The 10801-nt window shown below is 43.1% G+C and overlaps 1 protein-coding gene across 1 annotated transcript in view; it reads left to right on the forward strand.

Annotated features, from left to right (window-relative positions):
• The window catches only part of GRSF1 (G-rich RNA sequence binding factor 1), a gene marked incomplete in the record, with an annotated part of 1027193 nt that extends 1018007 nt beyond the window's left edge, over positions 1 to 9186 (forward strand). The window contains 1 exon segment of the mRNA XM_044061179.1: positions 8993 to 9186.
• Positions 9187 to 10801: the final 1615 nt, after the last annotated feature.

Consider the following 10801-nt stretch of genomic DNA (forward strand, 5'->3'; position numbering starts at 1 on the left):
CAATGGAAAATTGGTTCAAGACACGTGGCCTGCCAGACTTCAACATTTACATATCAACTTGAAGGAGATGTTAGCAGTCCAATTTGCATTGATGGCTTTCAAGGATCTACTTCACCCAGGACAAGTGTTGATTCAAACAGACAACACAACTGTCATGTGGTACATCAACAAGCAAGGGGGAACCCATTTGTACCCTCTTTGCAGGCAAGCTATGATTTTGTGGGAGACTGCTCTCAGTTTGCACCTCACTCTTCAGGCAAGGTTTCTGCCAGGAGCACAGAACTCCTTAGCAGATGTTTTGAGCAGACAGATGGTGGATCCCCACGAGTGGAAGTTGGATCCTCATGTATTTCGACAGTTGACAGTGATATGGGGGACTCCAGACATAGATCTGTTCGCTTCTCCACTAAATTTCCAGCTGCCAAAGTTTTGCACGAAGATGTTTCATCCAACAGCTTGGAAAGTGGATGCTCTATCATTCAGTTGGAGCAATCTTTACGTCTATGCCTTTCCTCCTCTGCCTCTCCTTCCCAAGGTGCTCTTGAAGGTCAGACAGGACAAGCCCTCCATGATTCTAATAGCTCCAGATTGGCCTCGGCAGCACTGGTACCCTCTGCTGAGGAGTTTAGTACGGGAGCCTCCTTGGCCTTTGCCTTCAATTCCACACCTTTTGTCTCAGGCAGGCAATCATTTCCTCAATGTCAGGATACAGTCCCTGCATCTGACAGCCTGGCATATTCTGTTCTAGAACCTGGAGGGTCGAAGCTTCCTCAACAAGTTTTGAATGTCATTTTGGAGGCCAGAAGGCCTAGTACAAGGAAAGTTTATGCTGATAAATGGAGGAGATTTTTTATTTGGAGCAAAGCAAAGAGCTTTGATGTTTCCAGGCCTAATTTGAGTGTTTCACTTCAATATCTTACAGAATTATTAGACAAGGGTTTGTCTTTCTCCTCTGTAAAAGTTCATGCTGCAGCCATTTCTGCTCACTATGACTGTGACCCACCATTATTCTCTCATCCTTTGTTTAAGCAATTCCTTAGAGGGGCAAAGAACATAAGACCCCCACGTAGAGCTCCTACTCCTTCCTGGGATCTCAATTTTGTGTTGGAAAAACTTACTTTACCTCCTTTTGAACCTGCAGCTACGTCTGAGTTAAAGTTTTGTCTTGGAAGACTGCTTTTTTGTTGGCCATTACGTCTGCTAGAAGGGTATCTGAATTACAGGCTCTAATGGCAGTTGAACCCTTCCTGATTTTTCATAAGGATAGGGTATCTCTACGTACTAACCCTACTTTTATGCCTAAAGTGGTTTCAAATGTGGCCTTGAACCAATCTATTCATTTGCCTACTTTTTATGCTGATCCCCAAAATAAAGGGGAGAAAATTTTGCACACTTTGGATATTCACAGGCAGTTGCGTTATTATTTGAGCAGGACTAAAGGGTTCAGACAGTCTCAACAGTTATTTGTTTCTTTTGCTTTGGGTTCTCAGGGGAAACCTGTTTCAAAACAAACTATTTCTAAGTGGATTGGCCATTGTATTGCTTTTTGTTATTCTCATCATGGTAAGGAGATTCCGGCTGGAATCAGACCTCATTCCACTAGGGCTACTGCCACTTCTACTGCTTTTTTAAGGGGTGTAGCTACTAAAGATATTTTGGAAGCAGCTACTTGGAGTTCAGTGCACACTTTTTCTAAACATTACCATCTCCCTCTTTATTCCAAATCTAGGGCTGGGTTTGCCACTGCAGTCTTACAGGGCATGTTAGCAGCTCCCAATGCTTTATGATTTTGCCAGCCTCCCTTTACCTTTGCTTTGGGATTCTACCCACAGGTTATGACTGCAGCAATGTGAGATGAAGAACATAGTACAGTTTTGTACCTACCATAAATGTAGATGTTCGAAGATCCACATTGCTGCAGTCCAATTTACCCTCCCTCCTTCCCCTCTCTAGTTTAGAGTGGTTGTATGGTTTGGGTTGTAAATATTGTTTGTACATGGGTTTTGGAGGTTTTTCTGTTTTTGGCTATGGCCTTTCTTTTTAGGGCCTTCTGACATCTGGGGCAAGAAAGACTGAGGATATGACGTTGGTCATGCGCTTTAATACCATGGCGTACTGACGTCAGATCTGAGCGACCATGACCGACGCCAGCCTAACACTTTGGTATTCGGGCCGACCGAGGACAGCGGACTACCCACAGGTTATGACTGCAGCAATGTGGATCTTCGAACATCTACATTTATGGTAGGTACAAAACTGTACTTTTCTCCACCCCCTGATCCTCAGAAGGATTGTTAGGCTTTCTCACAGAGCATCTTTAATACTCTGATGTCCCTTAGACCCCCTCCAGGGGTTACTGTTCCTACCTCTCCCTGGACTGCTTCACCTCAAAAGAAGGGTCATGGAAGAAACCTCTTCAGAAGAGGAACAGTCTGCTGATGATGAGTCACTTACCTACTCAACACAGATCCCCTCCCCACTGGATTATGCTTCCTCAGCGGTGGATTCCAATGGGGCTGATTCACCAGGAGAGGAGATTTCCTTTATTGACACTTTGACCAAGATGCTGGAACATTTCAAGTGGGAAAGCACTGAGATGTCTGATGTTCAAAAATGCTACAATGACTTACTGCAGGTGGGCACCCCCCCAGTCCCTCAGCTGCCCCCTTTATTCTTCCTGCATTCTTAGATGCATTTGCATCTTCAAGCAAAACTCCAGATTCACATGCTCCAGCACTCAAAAAGCAGATTTTGTAAGGTGTCTTCAGACTGCAAGTTTTTATTCAAAGCACCCTGTGTTGACCCATTGATCATCACTGTGACTTCAGACAAGCCCTCTAGGCTTCTTCCCTCAATATCCTTGCTTTCTTCTGCCAAGGACAGCAGACATTTGGAGAGACTGATGGAGGGGGGGGGTAGTATATACGTCTTCCACCCTTGCCTTTACTGCAGTCAACTACCAAACCCACATGACAAAATATTCTTTAGAGCTCTTGTCCCAGTTATCTAAAATCATTTCAGATTTGCCTGTTTCTGAGAATAAATCTCTGGCTACTTCCTTGTTGGGTGCAACCTCATAAGTCACCCTCCACTCAATAAAATGTAACTATAATGCTGCAGGAACAGCGCAGTGGTGTAGGAATTAGGGCTGTCTCCTCACAGCAAGAGGTTCTCTGGTTTGATTCTCTGTTGGAGTGCCTTCTGTGTGGAGTCTGCATGTCTGCCTCTGTTCTTGTGGGTTTTCTCCAAGTGCCCTGGTTTTCTCCCACATTCCAAAGACATGCAGTAGGTGGATTGGACACACTAAATTGGCCGTAGGGGTGTGTGTGTGTGTGTGTGTGTGTGTGTGTGTGTGTGTGTGTGTGTGTGTGTGTGTGTGTGTGTGTAATTGTGTGGTGCACCCTCTGAGGAGGATTGGGCATCGGGCTAGCAACCCAATCCTGTAAAACGTATGCAGGCTATGGAAACGAGTGCTGAAGGGTGCTTCTTGCCTGAAATGCTGAATGTATGGGAGCAAATCCAGTAAGGGAAGGGTGTTGCTGCCGAGGTTTCCACTACAGCAGCTACATCAGGATTTGTTCTTAGAAGATTTGCATGATTAAGACTCCAACCCTTACCAGAGGATATCAAATGCAAATTGATGGATGCCCCTTTGGACAATTCAGCCCTGTTTCACCCTGTGGCTGCTGACCTATTTAAAGATTTGCATGAGAAGGCTAAAGAGATGCAGGACTTAATACACTTCTTGGTATCCCGTTTCCCAAAATTCCAAAGAAACCACCCTTCTGAGCCTGTCTTTGTTAGAAGACAATCCAGCCCACCTCAAACTAAGACAAAAAGTCTGGAAAGAGACAATCATTTAGGACTCGTGAACAAGCCCCACCAGAAAAATAACCCTTTCCTGACAGGGCAGGGTCCATTTGACTATTTGGACCACAAATCTCCCCCATCCCTATCTCTTTGCATTTCTCTTTCAAGTCCAGCTTGGGAAAACATTACTCAGGACACTTGAGTGCTTTCCATCATAAAAAATGGGTACTTAATGGTTTGGGAGTCTCTACCTCCTTTCAGGGCATTCCCCAACCACCCAGACAACAACTTTCGCTGTTTCCACAGGTGTTGCAAGACCTGTTGGATCAAGACATGATTCAGCATGTCCCTTTTTATCAAAGGGGCAAAGGGTTTTCTTCCAGGATGTTTCTAATTCCAAGGAAAGAAGGCCCCCGGAGACCCATCTTAGACCTTTTCTGCCTCAACACCTACCTGAAAAGTACTCACCTTCAGGATGCTCACATTACAAACTCTGTTCCCTCTGATCTTACCTCAAGCCTTTATGGCCTCAGTAGACATAAAGGACACCTACCTTCACATTGTAATTCATCCCAGATGCAGGAAATATTTAAGGTTCTCTGTAGTCTCTGGACACTTTCAGTTTCCAGCTTTGCCATTTGGTCTTTCTACTGCCCAAAGGGTTTTCACAAAATGCCTAGCACTAGTTGTGGTATTCTGCAGATTGCAGGTATCCAAGTTTTCCCATACCTGGACAACCTTTTTTTTCCAAGCAGTCAGTCTAGAGGCACTAGAGCAATATCTCAGCCACGCAATTTCCATCCTTCTTTCCCTAGGATTCACTATAAATTACCAAACATCTGTTCTCTCCCTATCACAGGACCACATGTTACTGGGATACAGGATCCCAGCAGACTTCATAAAGGTTTCCCTTACCATTCAGAAGGCCCAGGAGCTCAGTACTTTCTTTCAAAGTCTCATCCTTCTGTCTCACATTTCAGCAGATCCTTTCTCAGAACCCTGGGCTTCATGACATCCACCATCCCTATGATCCCTCTGGCAAACAATTCACATGAGAAAACTGCAGTGGTTCCTGAAATTGGTGTGGACACAACATGCACACCCACTGGAGTTCCAAATTTCCCTTCTTCCCTTTCTGATGAAGGAAATAACCTGGTGGATTCAAAAATCCTCTGCCAGCCCAGGCCTCCCACTTCATCCTCTTTCACCAGTACAAGAGATGTGCACAGATGCCTCAGGCACAGGTTGGGGAGCAGCCTTTGGCTCCATGAAAGCACAAAGCACCTGGTCACCCTCTCAAAGAGGGGATCACATCAACATAAAAGAAATGAGAACACTGCTGCTGGCATTCCAGGCCTTTAAGTCTCTCTTCATTCCAGGGCCCTTAAACATTTTCACGGACAACATGACAGTCCTCTGGTTTGTGAACCATGTCTTGCCTCCTGTGCAGATTAGCCCTGCAAGTGTGGGGCAGTAAAATTGCAGACACGTCTTCAAGCAGTATACATTCCCTCAAGCCTGAATGTATTGGCAGACACATTGAGCAGGTCCAAAACACAACCCCATGAATGGAGGCTTCACAGGGACCTGTTCTTGGACATTGTCCATGGATGGGATACCACACAAGTAGATCTGTCTGCCTCCCCCATGAACAGAAACCTCCTCAGTTTTGTGCCAGAGAGCCACACACTCTTATCTGAAAGTGGATGCACTCAGTTTATCATGGAGAGGGAGGTTTCTATATGCATTCCCTCCCATACCTCTCATTCTAAAAGTCCTACTAAAGATACTGCAGGACAGACCAAAAATCTTGATGATGACCCCTTTTGGCCAAGACAGCACTGATTCCCCTTACTCCTGCAGTTAGGCAAGGGCAAGTCTCCACAAGTTACCCACAGAGTGGACCTACTCATACAACACAAGGGGTACCCTCATCCACCCTCACCTGTCAATCTTGCAGATGATGTTGTGGGTGATAGGGCTTTGATTCCTTTCAGACACCTTTTTTCAGAGGATGTGCTGCAGGAGGCCAGGAAACCCAATACTAGAAAATCTTATTTACCCAAATGGAAAAGATTTTCAATTTGGTGTCTCTTGCGTAACCTGGACCCACTAACAGTAGAAGTCTCAGTGGTTCTCTCATACATGTGTGAGTTGCTGGATGGTGGTCTAACTTATTCTTCAGTGAAAGTACATCAGCTGTCTCTCTGTCTCAGCCCCCTTGGCTTCCAGATTTGAGGTCAAACAATTCCTTCACATGAGACCTCCCAGGAAACTAGCTCCACCCCCGGGGATCTCAACTTTGACTTGGAAAAAAATGACCTTAGCCCCTTTTGAGCCAGCAGCTTCTGCCTCTCTAAAATATTGCTCCTGGAAAACAATCTTGCTTCTGCCAGAAGGGTTTCTGAACTCCAGGCTCTTATGGTCTCCACACCTTTCTTAGTGCTTCACAAAGACAGGGAATCTCTTCACACCAGTCTCTCCTTTATGCCTAAATTGGTAAATGAGTTATCACTCAGCCAAGCTATCCGTCTTCCTACCTTCACCGCAAAACTGTGCAAAAAGAGTTCTGCACACTTGACAAAACTAAGAGTATTAAGAAATCGTGCCAGTTTATTTTATTTCACCCTAGATCCCTAGGGCTTCCTGTCTCTAAACATACTATTTCCAGCTGGATGTCTAAGGTTATCTCCTTCTGCTCTGAATACCGTGGAAAGAGCCTCTATTCTTCCATCAGGGTGCACACTACAAGAGCTGTTGCCTCCTCGGCTGCCTTCTTCAAAGGGTTGAACACCAGTTCCATTTTGGAGGCAGCTAATTGGTCATCAGTCTGTACGTCAAAAAGCATTACGAACTGGACAACATCTCCAAATCCAGGCAGGGTTTGCTATGACCATTCTCCATGGCTTCCTGGAAAGCTCCTCTGACCCTCCCTCTCCTGAGCTTTTGCATTCTCTGTCATCTGAATAATACTGCAACAGCAGAATAGAAGGGCATAGATTAGTTATGTAAAGTCTTACCATAATATTAGATGTCCTTCTCTTCTGTATTGCAGTATGCTATTCTCCCTCCATCCCACTGGACTTGTTCTTTCTTGGATATACTTGTTTCTGAAAATTCAATCGAATGACATAGATCCATATATATATGTATGTGTGTGTGTGTGTGTGTATATATATATATATATATATATATATATATATATATAAAGAGAGAGAGAAAGAGAACGATATAGATAGAAAGATATAGATATGGGTAAATGAAAAGCATTTGTTAGCTATGATTCGGTACACCACAACAAAACAAAATTAATACATCAAGTCATGACCCAGCAGGGAGAAGGGCGGGTTCTCCACTCTCCTCCTCCACCTTGGAAATGGGCTGGTCCAGAAGGGGAGAGTGGCAAGTTCTTAATTCTTCCACTCCCAGCCATTTACTGAGTTGAGATTCGGTGTGTTTTTGACATGCTGTGGTTTGCTGAATCATAACCTGACTAAATTCAACCCATATATAACCAAATAAGTTGGGGAAGAGGAGCGGGGGTTGGGGGGACAAGAGCTTCCTCTGATGTGTTTGTGTGTGTGTGTGTGTGTGTGTGTAAAAGTATGTGTGTTGTGTGTGTATGTATGTGTATATATATATATATATATATATATATATATATATATATATATATATATATATATATATATATATATATATATATATATATATATATATATATATATATATATACTTTACAGGTTCATTGGTGTGTACTAGGTTAATGACCACTAGGTCCCTTACAAGCCTAACTCTGTAAGCCAAATATGACCCACAGATCTGATTTATATAGGTGTGATTTACTGACTGCTTCTGTCCATCAGAGACATAGGCACCAGACCAAGGTTGAATTTCCAATTATCCGTTCATTTGTCCAAGTTATGCTTAAATAATGATAGGGAGGAACCCACCTTCACATGGATGGAGAGCCTGTTCCAGAGAATGGGAATTCTCTGAGAAATGAGTCACTCCAGCATGTCTTATTTATGTCACAAGCAACATTTAGGTTTTTAATAGTTCTGATGATGATTATTTTTTGGATGTGCAAATGGTTCATCAAAACAGGGCCAGGGTGCCTTGTATGCCAGGCAAAGGTCACCTTTCAGAAGTCTGTATGATGTCAAGTAGAGAGACAGGGTTTTGAGGCAAGCAGCTTAGGAAATTGTGTTTGCTCCCTGTATTCTTTTGTTATTGAAATTTTGTGGATGTTACAGTTGCTGCATGTGTTTAGTCCGATATATACCAAAGGCATTATACTGTATGATCAGTCTGACGAGGGGCCGAGTACAGTGTTAATGATGGCCTGTCTGGACCTAGATACCATGCTCTTGCTTATAACTTGAGCAATATAGAAAGATTTTCTTCCTGCCTTAGACACATGTTGGTTGAAGGCTCAGCTATTGTCTAGTTGAGTTCCCATACCCCTGATTAGTAAATTAACGTTTAGGAGTGTTTTACTGATGATTGCTACTAAGGGCTTTAACACTGGTCCAGAAAGTTGGGAGGGTGGCTTAATGGCTAAGGTGTTTGCCTTACAAACACAAAGTGCAGGGTTTGAGTCTCACAAGGGATAACTGGCTAGGCTTAAAAAATGGCTCGCAAGGGCAGTTAGCTTAGTACTAAACAATGAACTATGAACAACCCACCATTTAATTGCTTGGAAGAAATTGTTTAACCTTTTAGAAAAATACTAAGTGTATTTTCTGTGTGTGACAATTTTTGTTATGGACACTGTATGTAGTTTATTTTGTTCTATATCAGATATTGTAATGTTAAATTATTGTTTTAGAAAATGAATAAAATATTTTTGAGAAAAAAAAGGAGTGTTTTACTGATGGCTTAGTTAGTTGGAGTGAAAGTGGCTTTAGCACCAAGCATTTGTCTGTGTTAGACCTTTCCTAAAGGGTGCTCTATACATAAAATAAATGTGGTTGTAAAACATTTTATGTGGGAGGACAGCACACACACTAATATAATTTTTCTCTTACAGCTGTAATAAATTTGATATCATCCTTATGAAGCAAATCCTGGATATATGGTATTCTGCTTTAACTATAGAAGTTTGGAATTAGTTTACGGATTTTAATATCAAAATGAGACGGTGACAAAAATGTTTAATGTTCTATTTTAATGATTCTAGAAGTATATGCTGTTTCATCCTCAAGAACCTACAGTGCCAGTGAAATGAGTTAACAGGAACACTGAAAGATGGTGGAAAGGAAACTAGAAGTTCTATTTTTTCTGGATGAATTGCTGATTATTGAGAAGAGATTACAGGACAAGTTTTCTTGTTGCATTTCAAATGACTTTCCAAATAAAAATTATTAAATGTAATATATTATGTCATGTTATTGTGTGTGAAGACAAAATACAAGTCTCCTCACAGATGCTGAATTGATATAGGTGTTAAATGAGTGTTTAAATGTGTGGGTACGCTTTAGTTATCTGTTTTTACTTGATGGGTTTTTTTTTGCTTGAATGTTCTTAGGTTGATACTAGGCTAACTGCCCTAGGGGCCTATACAAGCCTAGCCATAACAATTCCCTGGATATTTCTTTCCACAACATTTACTTCCCTAGACCCTTGTCTAGCAGGGCAACTGACATGATCCCCGGGGTGAATTTCCTATCTCCCATCCAATCGCAACATTCCTTTTGAAGAAGGCCAAGGAGGCGCTCTGCTTGACATGTATGGGCAGTCTCTGGGTCAGGAACCTTATCCCTCCAGCATGTTTTGTTCATTGTGATGACAAGGTTTAGATCCCTGGAGCATGTGGCTCTGACGGATTGGGATTTCTTTAAGTGGATCATGTCCAACAGCTCAGGGTTTGACATGGCCTTGTATGTTAAGCAGAGATCGCCTCTGAGTAGACGATATGCCACAGATTATAGCTGGAGTTTTTTTAGATGGTCAGCATATGGCATCTGCTGTAGGCCTGTGATTCTTTTAGTGAGGTATTTCTGCGGCCTTTCCAGCTGATGCAGATGTCTTGTGAGGTACATACCAAACAGGGTGTTATACTCTATAATGGGTCTAATGAGTTATGAGTGCAGTGGGACAATGACCTCCTTTTTCCTGGATGAAAATCCCTTAGTGATGAGGTGTGCCACATAGAAGGATTTTCTAACTGTTGTGGCAATGTGGTTATCGAAGGTGAGACCACTGTCCCCAAGTCTCTCATCACACTTTCGATGTTTAGTGTACTGCCACCTATGTTGTAATTCATGGGTACATGTTTTTTTCCAAAGGGGATACCTATACATTTCTTGGCATTAAGCTTGAGCCCATGGCTCTAGCAGCAAGCATCTGTTTCTGTGAGGCCCTTTTGTAGAATATCCACATAATTTTGGGATTCAATAATTGCTCCCAGTTTGCAGTCATCTGCGAACTTTGTTAGCCAGAGTCCCTTAGTGTTGGCCTGTACTTCAGAGAAGTAGATACCAAACAAGAGCGGCCCCAGGACTGAACTCTGAGGTACTCCACTTGTCTGGAGCTGGATTTGGAGTCTGCCACTGTTAGTGTGATTTCTGTCAGTAAGCCAGTTGGCAACCCATGTAGTGATGTAGGGATTTATGCCCAGCTTCGTAAGTTTATCTATGATTCCAGAGTGGGGGATGGTATTGAAGGCCTTGGCAAGGTCCAGATAGGCTTTGTGGGACCGCCTTACCCTCGTCCACAGCTCTGGAGACTGATTAGAAGAAGTCAGTCAGGTTCAGGAGACGAGATCGGCCCTTCACGAACCCAAACTGGGTGGGGTCCAGTGTTTGAATGTTGCCAATATTTTTGTTTATAAGTTCCATGCCCTTGCAGATCAGGCTCGTCGGACTGATGGGATGGTAGTTCTCTGGATCCAAGGTCGATCCCCCCCCCTTGTGGAGTGGGATAACTGTAGCTGTGCGCCACTCAGTGGGCACAAAGCGTGAGGTTGAGGCTATGATTAAATATGACA

The sequence above is a fragment of the Protopterus annectens genome, chromosome 2.part0 (genome assembly GCF_019279795.1).
Source record: "Protopterus annectens isolate FY-2018-M chromosome 2.part0, PAN1.0, whole genome shotgun sequence".
Classification (NCBI taxonomy): domain Eukaryota; kingdom Metazoa; phylum Chordata; order Ceratodontiformes; family Protopteridae; genus Protopterus; species Protopterus annectens.